The sequence below is a fragment of the Heloderma suspectum genome, chromosome 2 (genome assembly GCF_057233095.1).
Source record: "Heloderma suspectum isolate Gila_16-S chromosome 2, 16-S_ref, whole genome shotgun sequence".
Taxonomy (NCBI): Eukaryota; Metazoa; Chordata; class Lepidosauria; order Squamata; family Helodermatidae; genus Heloderma; species Heloderma suspectum.
Window position 1 is genome coordinate 278,931,519 of NC_139459.1, and position 13,292 is coordinate 278,944,810.

The following is a 13,292-nucleotide window of genomic DNA, read 5'->3' on the forward strand; positions in this document are numbered from 1 at the left end:
CAAAATAGATCCAGCAAGCCTGAAGTCTGCTCTCCTCTGGCTAATACCTCTCTTTCTCCACAGGAGGGCACATTTGTCCTATCATTAACCACAGTAGTGAATGTGTAAACTCACCCCGTGGTAGGACTAGCATCTATCACCTTCTGCCCTATATCCTTATGGTAGGGACAGTGCACAAATCAAACAGATCTGTCACCCAGTTTTCCATAGTTCAGTTCACGTTCTCCCCTTAGGCTGTCTCCAATGAATACTCAAATTCACAAGTGAAAGCAATAAACAGGGGTCTGGAGAAAACTTGCATGACATGGAGTGGAACAGTCATGCTGTTGCTATATCTCCATCAGTCCTGGCAGATTGAAGGAACTGTTTGGCATCAATAACGTCAGCTGTTTTGCAATAACCCCAGCAGCCTCATTACCAGCAGCTGCACTTAAGAGGCAAACTTTCATAGGCAAAGAAGCTTATTTTAAAAAATACTTCTTGGTTTTTTTTAACTGGGATTGCATTAGTAAAGAAAGACAGCTTCTCTGATGAACAGGACTTTGAAAGTTTAATGACCATCCCTTAGGAATGCATCATGCCTTCTCTTAGCAAACACAACAGCAATCAAGAACCCACACCACTGCCAAGTCCGGGGTTTCTAAACTGCCTGTACATCAAGTTAATGGGTCAGCATAAGACCACTTACATTTTATCAAGAGAAAGCAAGAAGAAGCCGAGTCATTCCAGCCCTCCCTAATCAGCAGGAAAGTAGGTAGTTTGTAGAAAGGTTATTCCTACAGAATGAAAGCTGATGGTTTCCTCTTCTGCAATTGCTCCACATTTAGCAAGTCACAACATAAGAGGAAATAACCTTACTTTAGGCAAGGACATAAATCAGTCTTACAGAGCATGGGAATTGGACACTACATCTTATGGGGAGGCTGCCATTTCTAATCTTAGCTACGCTGTGAGCCATGAGCTCTACAGTCCAACTGGGAGCTACCAGCATTCCTAGTAATTTCTCATGAAACTCCGCAAGAGCTGTTGCTGTTGTCTGCTTAGCGTGGCCCTACATCAGAAGGTTTGTGCTCCCTTGAGTCTTTCTCCGGGCACAGTGCTTTGGCAAGGATTCTCTGCTGTTTGACGCAGTTATCACTGGGAGTCAGTGGTGGGCGGTCATAGCCTGCTAGCTGAATGGTGGCATAGTTTTCACTCCAATCAGATAGTCTGTCTCTCACATAGCAAAGATGTAAAATTGGAGTGGGAATGGGAGCAAGTACAAAACCAGTGCATAAAATAATAGAAGAGTCCTGCTGAATCAGACCAAAGGCATATTTAACCCAGCATCCTGTTTCCACAGTGTTTCCTCAAGCAAGACTTGAGGGCAGTCCACAAGCAAGACTTTATTGACTGATTGATGTATACTATTTGTATATTGCTTATCTAATGAGCATGAACATTGCAAACGGGACATTTACATTTCCTTCAGAAAGTAAAGGTTAAACCATCCAACATCAGGATATTCACAGAAATAGCAGAATTTAGATGCTTAAATCATGCAAACCATGCAGCTATTAATTTACAATCAATCTCAGTTTCAATAACTAAAATACTAAAGTTCATTAGATAGCCATCTAGACTCACTACATATGGGCATTACAAACATAGTAGGTTCTATCAATGAACCACCTAATTCGAGTTTTAGCAACAACCCGATGTAAAACTAGTCTGCTTCCAGCATTGAGGAATACACCGTCTCTGTGCATGGGCTGTTCTCATAAAAATGAGGGTGCCCTTTTTCTGCACTGGGGTGATCTTGTGATCACAGAAGCATTATATCTCTCCTGGTGCTGGTGGTTAATGTTTTGTAAACCCCTTTGCAGATGTAAAGCTTTCTCAAAACACTAATTAGTTATAATGTCATTACACCAATCTGGTAAAACCCTTCATCTACATTTGCATTTGGTAGTTCCCCTTCTGCTCTCAACTGGTAAGATTAGTACCACTTTCTAGAAGTGTCAGGTACACAGCTCAGCTAAAGAGCAACTTGGTAGTGCTGGACTGACCTTGCGGAAATGAGTGCCATAGCAGCTCCGGTCACCATTTTGTTTTTATTTTTATTCCCCCCCTTTTGGTATTCACAGGGGTGTGTGGCTCATGAGGGGGCTTCCGTGGGACATAAATAGCCCCCGGATCTCCCAAAGTTACCCACCCCTACTTTAGTTACTGTTTTTGAAAACAATCAGTATAAAAGTTTGAATTTGAAATCCTTCAACAAATCAATCACATTCGAAGAAATGAACAGGTAGGCAAGTATCCACCCCTCGTTCAACTTTTCTTTCTCACTCATGGCTTGGTTTACTTTTTGCATCCAGCTAGTCAAGTGAGGCCATTTCTCTCTAATATCTCCTCACTGGAAAGGGAAGCCAAGAAGGAGGAGGCTGGGAAGGGAGTGGCACAGCCCAGGGCAGCTGGCAAGCAAGAAGGAGATCTGGGCTTCCGTAGATTCTACTCGCACCACAGCAGCTCATGCTACAGTCACTCCTTTCATCTCCAGCGGCTCCATACCCACTGTAGAGTAAGCAGTAGGGCACATGCAAACAGCCCATCAGAGAGGGGGACATAATGTAGTCGATGCATGACATCACGACACATATGTGATGCCATAATACCCAAGAAGCAGTTGGTTGACGCACACACACAGCAATTCATATATACACAATGAGATCTCAAAATAATGGGGAACTTTCTTCTGAGATTGGACCAAGGCATTTGGAACTTGACAAGCAAATTACTATTTCTGTTGGGGTAAGTTCGCACATCACTAGTTTAAAGGTCCTTTGACAGTTTTAAGGCTAGAAAGAAGCTGAAGATCCCCCATCACAAACCTCTACACTGATGCAGACTATTTTTTCTGACTTTTGCCTGAAACAGGCATTAATCTTCAGTTCCTCCAGGTTGTATGACCTTCTTGGTTCTTCAGCGCTGGTTCCTAGTATCTTAGCAAGATAAAACAAAGAAGTTTCACACTGACTCCAGACACAGCAAGGCTTTGGGTAATACAAGCTTCCGGGGATGTGAGTTTCATAACCCAGTAGCTACCACACAGAACACCTCCCTTGATGTTCTGACTTGGTATTCAGATGCTAGCTCCAGAAAAGCATTCCAGAACATCTCAAGGGTCCCATCAGAACATAAAGGAGGAAGTTGTCCTTCAGATGTTCCATCCACAAAACTGTAACCCTAAGCATGCAGGAGTCATTGCTGCTTGCAAACAGTAATCTTTGTATGGGTCTGTTACCAGGAAATGATCAAGCATCACACACATTATTTGTCAAAAAATGCTAACAATATCCATTGAAGATACACTGTAGATGGAGTTTATGAACCCTTCTTCTTTAACTAGTGACATTTGCATAGAAGGTCTAAACATTGGTTCAGGATATGGTTTTTGTATTTATTTATTATATTTATTAGATGCCTTTCCCTAAAAAAGACTCAAGGCATCTTACAGCAACATACAAAAAATTAAACTTTTTTAAAAAAATTAAAACAATTTAAAGCAGCTAAGAACAATTAAAATGCCAAGACCCAATAAAACAAATAAATTAAGAAACTCCATCATATGCTGCTAGATGCCTCGGAGTAGAGGAAAGTCTTAACCGTTGCGGGGTTGGACTCAATGGTCTTATAGGCGCCTTCCAATCCTACTATTGTGTGATTAACCTGGCAATGAAAAGATGGCAATGTTTTGTCATAGTTCTGTATTATATTATATTATATTGTATTGTATTATATTATATTATATTATATTATATTATATTATATTATAGATTAATTCAGGGGTCTCCTATTCACACTTTTGAACAAAAAACAATGGATTTGCCAGTTTAGAATTTATTTCACTGTGCAAAAATGATGTAACTTTTGTGTTGTGTACATGCAGTTCTGCCACGCTAAAGTAAAAATATTACGATTACTTCCTCTACAAGAGCCAAATGTTCTACAAAGTATGAGAGATCATCATAGTTGGCTTCATTTGGCATGAATCCAGGCTTATTCCTCGCTTTCCAAACATCAGGAAGCAGCTCATCTCCTCCCTCCCACCCATAATAAAGCTCTTCTCTTTGTATAATTTACAATTCTACCCATTACTGAACGCTCCTAATTAAATTGGGAAAGCCTAATCAGTACTGCCATCTGTCCAATGACAACGCTTTTTCACAACCTCAGATGTATGAAGTGAATTGGGAGCCATATTGTGCTCATTTCAGGATCTATGACACTGCTTCTGCAGCTTTGCAGTCATGCTGGGGTTGGGGTAGGGGGGAGATCCCCTGACAACAGCAGGGTCCAATTAAGACAAGAATTCAATAGCAGGGGACTGACTGCAGCCCTAGTAATCTGCAAATCCCTAGTATGCTCTCTTGCATCCCTGCCACAGACACAACCATCTTTTTTCAAGAGGACAAATCTGCCAGCAATTTGCCAGTGGGACAGCACAACTGCCAAGTGCAGCTCATGATGGACAGAACTGGGAATATGGAGAGTGCCAGTTTCCATAACCACTATCTGAGACTCAACGGAGGACCCATGGGACTTCCTTGAATGTCAGCAGAAGCAGATTAAAATGATGTAGTTACAGCAGAGTTAAAAATGCCATTCTTTTGCAAATCACGTGATCTAAAGCCATTCAAGTTACCCCCGAAATAGTGGGTAGGAATAGGGAAGGGCCATCTTATTTACTTGACTCAAAGCTCTACCCTTGTCTTTGTTAAGACTAGTACGATGGGCATTTGCAAAGAAAGGTCCACAAACTGGGGAAACATTAAGGGCCACCTGAATTCCAGGAGCCCAATCCCAAGTGCCAATCTGTGATCATGAAAAGTCTTCATAGAGCACAGGCAGCCATGCAACAATCCCATTCTTACCCTATGTTGGGTACCTTTCCACTGTCATTACACAAATGCTTGCAAAGCATTTCCAGCATTATTACTCCTACTACCATCTCTCTCTCTCTCTCTCTCCCTCTCTCTCTGAATCTATAACATTAGGAACTTTTTTCCTAAAAAGTTCAAGGCAACTAACACAAGGGGGAAGAAATACAAATACAGTAACACCCCACTCCATCCCCCCCAAATCACCACCTTTTCTTTGGTGGCAGGTAAAGAGTTCCTGATCAATGATTTACAGGACAAATATTGTAATGGAAGCTGCATTTAGGAAACACTTGCCTTGCTAAGTTTACCCAGGTTCCAGAGAACCATGCAACTTGTTAGAATCATAGAATCAGAGAATAGTAGGGTTGGAAGGGGCTTACAAGGCCATCGAGTCCAACCCCCTGCTCAATGCAGGAATCCAAGTCAGAGCATCCCTGACAGATGGCTGTCCAGCCTCGTCTTGAATGCCTCCAGTGTGGGAGAGCCCACCACCTCCCTAGGTAGTAGGTTCCATTATCATATTGCTCTAACAGTCAGGAAGTTTCTCCTGATGTTCAGCCAGAGTCTGGCTTCCTGTAACTTCAGCCCCTGATACCATGCCCTGCACTCTGGGATGATCGAGACGAGATCCTGGCCTTCCTCTCTGTGACAACCTTTCAAGTACTTGAAGAGTGCTATCATATCTCCCCTCAGTCTTCTCTTCTCAAGGCTAAACAGGCCCAGTTCTTTCAGTCTCTCTTCATAGGGCTTTGTTTCCAGTCCCCTGATCATCTTTGTTGTCCTCCTCTGAACCCTCTCCAGTTTGTCTGCATCCTTCTTAAAGTGTGGTGCCCAGAACTGGACACAGTACTCCAGATGAGGCCTAACCAGTGCTGAGTAGAGGGGAACTAGTACTTCCCGGGATTTGGAAGCTATGCTTCTATTAATGCAGCCCAAAATGGCATTGGCCTTTTTGCAGCCACATCACATTGTTGGCTCATATTCAGCTTGTGATCGACAACAATTCCAAGATCCTTCTCACTTGTAGTGTTGTTGAGCCAAATATCCCCCATCTTGTAACTATGCATGTAGTTTCTTTTTCCTAGGTGCAGAACTCGGCATTTGTCCCTATTAAATGCCATTCTGTTGTTTTCTGCCCAGCGCTCCAATCTATCAAGATCACTTTGAATTTTGTCTTCCAAAGCATTAGCTATCCTGCCCAATTTTGTGTCATCTGCAAATTTGATCAGCATTCCCTGCACCTCCTCCTCCAAGTCATTAATAAAAATGTTGAAGAGCACTGGGCCCAGGACTGAGTCCTGCAGTACCCCACTCGTTACCTCTCCCCAGTTTCAGAAGGTCCCATTGATAAGCACCCTTTGAGTCCGATTCTGTAGCCAACTGTGGATCCACCGGATCATTGTTTCATCTAGCCCACTTTGAGCTAGTTTGCTCATCAGGATATCATGGGGCACTTTGTTGAAAGCTTTGCTGAAGTCGAGGTATATATGTTCTGTACACCAAGGGGCTTTGAGCTTGTGCTTCTCTTCATTGGTAGCCCTCTATATTACATGAAAAACTGCTGTTGAAGCCAGGAGGAGTTTCAAAAGCAACATGTGTTCTGGTCTGTTGTCCAAAGTGGGGGAAAGTCAAAATTCCTACCAGACAATCATGCTCTGGCCTTGGACCATGTCTAAATTAGCTCTTTGGAACCCAGCTTGGATTATATAGAAATATATAATTTCTAACCAGAGTTCCATAAATCAACTCACTGCTCATGGGTGGAAGTTCCTTTTTCCCCACTCTGGTGAGCATCCTTGGCTCTGCCCCACACATCCAGCACAAAGGACCCTCTTCCCAATGGGCTTTTGCAGGAGACAGCAGCAGCAGCAAGGTGGTACTGGTGCCTCTGGTCACAGTCCAGCATAGGAGAGAGAGAGAGATGAAGCAGTCCTCCTTTCCTTCATGGAGAACTTGGGGGAAGAAAGTTACAGTGCCTTCTCTCCCTTTTTGATAGGCTATTAAAGGAGGCTGGCAAGTGAGAGAAACCTCACTGAGGAGTTAGCGCAGCCACATATTTTGGCTGGGTTTGGGGATCCCTGTTTGGAATTCCATCATGGAAAATCCCCACTTCCCAGTTCTGTACTGCTGACTCTGGACACTACTAAGGCCATTCTATGAAGTTATCATGGGCTGGAAACCAGAGATTAATTTAGAAGCTTATTAACAGGACAGCATGTAATTGCAGCCAAGTCCACTGTCACCACCCGAGCCTTCCAGCTTCCTCATTAACAAAAGACCTGCTCGATCTCTAAATATCTCCTAAGCTGCACACTGTTTGGTGAGCCAATGATTGCTCAATCTGTGGCCCAGTGCACCTTCCTGCACTCCATCCATCAGGCTTGAAAAGATGAACTCCAGAGATGATTTTTCAAATTTGTGTTATAGAAACAGGGACACCATTATTGGAATACTGCATCCCATTCTGGCACACATGTGTCACGGTGGAAATTGAGCCCATAGAGCCCCAGAGCAGTTCTGATTCTGAGAAGGAACAGCAATCTGTGGGAGAGGAGCTCGCTCATCTCTCACAAGCACAGCAGCTGGCAGAGATTCCTCCTGCCAGCATTCCTGGGAGAGATAGTGACCCTGGCAGTGAGAGAGCGCTGGAGGGGGGCTTGCTGGACACTTGGCGCAGATGCAGGGAGCGATGACAGATGGAGGGCACCGAAAGGAGGCGCTCCGCTCGTTTGGCGCTAAAACAATGGTCGCGTCCCGAGGACCCAAGGGAAAGAGGGAGGATCCCTCCATAGCCCATAAGTTCAGAGTCTTCCCGTGGTTCTCCTTCAAACGGGGACCAACTGCCTTACCTGGAGCTTAGGCTACTCTGCTATCTATCCCCAGTGCAGTTCCTTGCTTAGTCGCTAGTGATTAGTATCTGTAAGAGTCATAAACTAATAAAGGAATAAAGCCTTGGAAAGAATCCTCGTCATCTGTGTCCTGAGTTGGCTATTGGAGGGGACTGCAAGAGGCAGTTAGGGCGCTCCTGACAACATGCCTCCAACACAGATTCTGAAATAATGCTCAATGAAATGACAAAACTCAAGTTTCCTTGGGGGAAGCCAATGCCATGAATGTTAAACTGGCTTCAAACCAGTTTCAGTTTGTCATATACATGTATCCCAAGTCTTTTAAGATCAGAATGTATGGTATGGCTCAACCCAATATCCTGAAACTACTTAAACTGATTTCTTAATGCAGATTAGACTCAATGTTCATAGTGCTTCCTTCTGTTTTTGCACTGTATCAACAACTGGAGTTGCTGATGCCAGCCAGCTTTATTCCATCCCAATGAAAGCAGCTTTACTCACTGTAGAGAAATAACTAGCTGGCACTATGCCTGGCATTGCAGAAGGACAACTGCTGCCGTTTCATAGATAAACATCATGGTATTTCTGCCTCCTTCACTCACACTTCTATGTTCAAATCAAATGGGAGTGAAATGCTTGTGACAGTAATGGGATTTCTCTAACCACACGTACCATTACTGCATTGCAAATACTGACCTATTCTGAAGCTTTCTACATTGGATATCTACAATAAGTAAAGTTAATAGATACTCATGTGAGTGATAAATTGAGGTGATACAAGTTAATGATAAGAAGGTTATCCCACAGATCTTCCAAAGACTCCCAATCCCCGGGCTCTGCCAATTGCCCTAAGCCACAATTTTCTGCAAACCCTTTCTTCTCCTTTCGTAGAACTTACAGCTATTGCTCTGTATTGCTAGGAAATAGCATTGTCACAAAGTTGCATTTTTAGGAAGGATCAAGCCAAGACCAAATAGATTTCCATCCAAGTTAGATCAGATTTGAAATGTAGAAGATTTCATGTATAGCTTTCTCCATCAAGTCAAAAGGGGAAGCCAAGGACCATGACTAATGCTTTCTCCACAGCCTTCCAGCAGAACCAAACCTGAATTCTCATTGCTGAGAGCCAAGCAGCATGAAGTAGCTAGAGAGCACGGAGCTGGTAATTAGACCCACTCCCATCTGCCTTTCATTCCCCAGAAACAATTTAGAAGTCAGGTGATACAATACTGGTCCAGGGAGGCCTATATAATGAGCTCAAGACAGACCACTGAAAGAAGGGACATAATTCACTATAATTAACAATCAAGTCTCTGTTGGTGGTTATTAAGCAATGTGCTATTTTTCCCTTGAAAAAGCAACCCACTATATCCCGAGGCTGTTGATTTATCCCTGTAAAATGCATTTTGTCCTATAATTTGCAGCATACCTCATTGCAATGGATTATCATAAGCCTATTCACACCAACAAAAGATACAATATAACATTTCACAATAGGCAATATATCATTACTGAAAACACTTCTGATGAAGACCAACATGGGCCAGAGAGAGGAGACAGCTAGTCTTCCCCACAGAACTGGAAGCAATTGGCTGAGGAAAACAGAGACAGCAGGGAGGTCTGTGGCAACTGCACCTGGCTGTCAATATATAAACTGGACAGTTGAGGACCTAGCATAGGAAGTGGAAGGGGTGCAGAAGTTTTGTCTGGACAGTAGGCAGACCAGAAGTTGTAGAAAAATACATGGGTATGGTACATCTAGCACCCTCCACCCCCATTAAGGCCCCTTCACCTGATACATAGGTAAATAGGGATTGGGTTCAAGTCCCCACTCAGCCATGAAGCTCCCTGGGTGACTTTGGGCCTGTCACTGATTCTCAGCCTAACATACCTCATTGGTAGGTTAGGCTGAGAATCTGTGATGGGCCCAAAGTTGTAAGGATGTTGTGAGGATAAAACAGAGAGGAGGAGAACCATGTACACTGCCTTGGTCTCCTTGGAAGAAAAAGCAGGATATAAATGTAAAATAACGAATGACCAAGATCTTGTTTCCCCACTTTTGGGGATGGGATGGCCCTCTATAGCCTTGCTAGGGCTTTCCACATCCAGATTAAAGATAAAAATAATTTGGGAAATATGTGTAGGGTAGCCAGATGCAAAAGCTACACCTGCTGAAATTCCTTGTTCTACCCAACTATTAAAGGTGCAACAGCCCAGACTTCTTTTGCCTCTGGTTACCCTAAATGTGTGTGCTTAAAACAAAAATGTAGCTGTAATAGAGGAAAAGCCATGGAACTCTTGGCAGGCCTACGCTTACAGCTGCATGGCTCTGACCACAGGAGGGAGGATATAATTAGGTTGACTTGTGCCTATCTGGAAGGCCTTGGTGGGGGTGGAGGGGATCAGAAATAGCCTGGCTACAGAGCTAAAGTATCTAGCCAAATGGGGCTCAGCTGTCTGCAAAGCAAGGACCACATTGTGAAAAACAAGACAAGCTAAATGAGAAATGTAAATGTGAAATTAAGGTTTCTTATGGACTGCACTTTGCTGAGAAGCGTAACAGTGGAACACCAGGCAAGCTAAATGAATAAGGTTGGCATACTGGTCAATTGACCATGTATTGCCATTTCTCAAATATTCCAAGAAGCCATGATGCTGATGTTTGATAACTACTTAGCACAAGAGCATTTAGAACCTTTTTTTTGTTTTTGTAATAGTTGATGTGCTTTTGTTTTATATCCATTTTAATTTTTTTTTTTTAAGATTTCAACAGTAAGTTAACTGGCGTTCCAGGATAAAAGCCAAAGAGAAGAACTATTCAGTAAATAATTCAGATTTATAGAAAGCTTACCTAATGTTATTAAAAATAGATATAATTAATTACAATGATGTAAAAACTTAATATGCAGAGTACATCATGAGAAACACCGGGTTGGATGAATCACAGGTCAGAATTAAGATTGCCGGGAGAATTATCAACAACCTCCGATATGCAGACAATACCACCCTAATAGCAGAAAGCGAAGAGGATCTCAAGAGCCTCTTGTTGAGGGTGAAAGAGGAGAGTGCAAAAGCTGGTTTGAAAGTCAACATTAAAAAAACGAAGATCATGGCATCTGGCCCCATCACTTCCTGGCATATAGAAGGGGAAGAAATGGAAGCAGTGACAGATTTTACTTTCTTGGGCTCCAAGATCACCGCAGACGGTGACTGTAGCCATGAAATTAAAAGACGCTTGCTCCTTGGGAGGAAAGCTATGGCAAACCTAGGCAGCATAGTAAGAAGCAGAGACATCACCTTGCCGACAAAGGTCCGTCTAATCAAAGCTATGGTTTTCCCAGTAGTAATGTATGGCTGTGAGAGCTGGACTATAAGGAAGGCTGAGCGCCGAAGAATTGATGCTTTCGAACTGTGGTGCTGGAGAAGACTCTTACGTGTCCCCTGGACTGCAAGGAGGTCAAATCAGTCCATCCTAAAGGAAATCCACCCTGAGTGCTCCTTGGAAGGACAGATACTGAAGCTGAAGCTCAAATATTTTGGCCACCTAATGCGAAGAGAAAACTCTCTGGAAAAGATCCTGATGCTGGGAAAGACTGAAGGCAAAAGGAGAAGGGGACGACAGAGGATGAGATGGCTAGATAGCATCACCGATGCAATGAATATGAACTTGAGCACACTCCGGGAGAGAGCGCAGGACAGGAAGGCCTGGCGTGCTATGGTCCATGGGGTCACGAAGAGTCGGACACGACTTAACGACTGAACAACAACAAAAACTTAATGTCACTGTTTCATAGTAACAGTTAATGTGTTTGTGTAATTAACATAAGCATCAACCCAGTTGATGATCACATTCTCTTTCTGTTGTTTTTCTAACAAAGTCTGACTGATCGAATTGACCAAATATTTTTGACTAGCCAAAGGCCTAACTCTAGATCTGAATGTTATTGAGGTATATTTTACTTGGAAGCTATGCATGTATTCCTCCAGGATCTGGATGGCAAGTTGCATTTTTTTTAAATAGGGGAGCGAGTGCACCTCTCTTTTCTCAGCCTCCTAATAACACATACCTCAATACTATCCAAGCTCCATTTAGTATGTTTGACATTCCAGTTTCATCCTCATGCTGGACAGATCTGGAACATGAAATATGACCTTTCTTAAAAGAAGCACAAGGGGGGGTGTTTGTGGGGGTGTTCACATTCTTTTTTACTACTACTATATGATTCACAGTAGACATCCAAAAGAATGGAATTAAACTGAAAATGGCAAATTGCTCAACTTAACTTTATTTGCCAGAGAAGCTTTTGACCCTATTTGCACAATCATATCTTGGCTTAATAAGCTGAGATACAAACGCGCTGTGCCCACACATGTAGCCCCTTCCTTTCCCACGTACCACAATTAATTCCAGACATTTTCAATTACGCAGCTTCCTGTTACGTCCAAACCTGAAAATTAAGATTATCTACGTTTGGAACATGCCAGTATCTGAAATCAACTTCAAACTGTAGTTGAAAAACCTGGCTCGTTCTGAACCTGATGATAACCATAGTTTCCTGGTTTGGAAACTGGAGTTAACTGAAGACTTCCTGAGCTATTGCAGCGCACCAAGAAGGAAGGAGGGAAGTGGCAGCACAAGGGCAGAATGTGCAGGCAAAAGGCTCACGCATATCTCTGCTTAGTAAGCCAATCCGATCTGCACCTTTGAGAGATCAGATACTTGGAACAGACACATTCCAAGTCCTGAACAGAAGAGGTCAGTTTGAACGCTGCAGAAAAGTAAAAATAAAGCAAAAACCCCTTTCTTCCCAGATTTAAGACTTCAGAAAGTAACAGTATCTTCCTTGTTCTGTAAAAAACAGCTTTACAGGATAGAACGGTTCACTGACTTCAACAGAAATGTACCTTGCCTTTTTAGATTTTTTTTTTCTGACATAAGGAAATCTACCCAACCCCCAAAGTAATCAGCCCTCCTGACTCCTTACCAGCAGCTAGGTAACCTTCTCTATGTTCGAAAGTATAGAAATCAAAATGGTAGCTACTAAGGATACCCCATTTACAATAGATAGGCTATTTGTTAAAAAAAAAAACAGAAAAGAAAAACAGTGACCATTCTCTCTGAAAGTTCTGAGAGCTGTGGTATGGACCTGTCTATCAGCTCTGTGACTTTGAGCACCATGACAAGGGCAATGAAGTGAAAAGAGAAAGCCACCAGCCACACTGCAGAGGGTCTGGAGATATACGTCAGCAGCCACCTTCCCTCAGGACTTTATTTTTCCTTGCAATAGGCTACTGCAGCTAGACATGTTGACTGCTTAACACCACCAAACATCACATGCCTTTACAATTTTGTTCATCTAACTGATCTACTGCTAGCACTGCTCAGATTAGGAATGTAACTAGAGAGACACTTAGCATTTACAGAAGTATTATTGCTACAGCCCGATGAAACTGGTGCCTTTGCAGAAGGGTAAAAAAGTGGGCCTGTTCTGTCTTTGGGCAAGACCCGTCCTGGATGGAA

General features: G+C 42.9%; 1 protein-coding gene across 2 annotated transcripts in view; it reads right to left on the minus strand.

Annotated features, from left to right (window-relative positions):
- RNF123 (ring finger protein 123) overlaps positions 1–13,292 on the minus strand; it is a 122,259-nt gene that overhangs the window by 53,120 nt on the left and 55,847 nt on the right. The gene's annotated exons all lie outside the window — the stretch shown is intronic.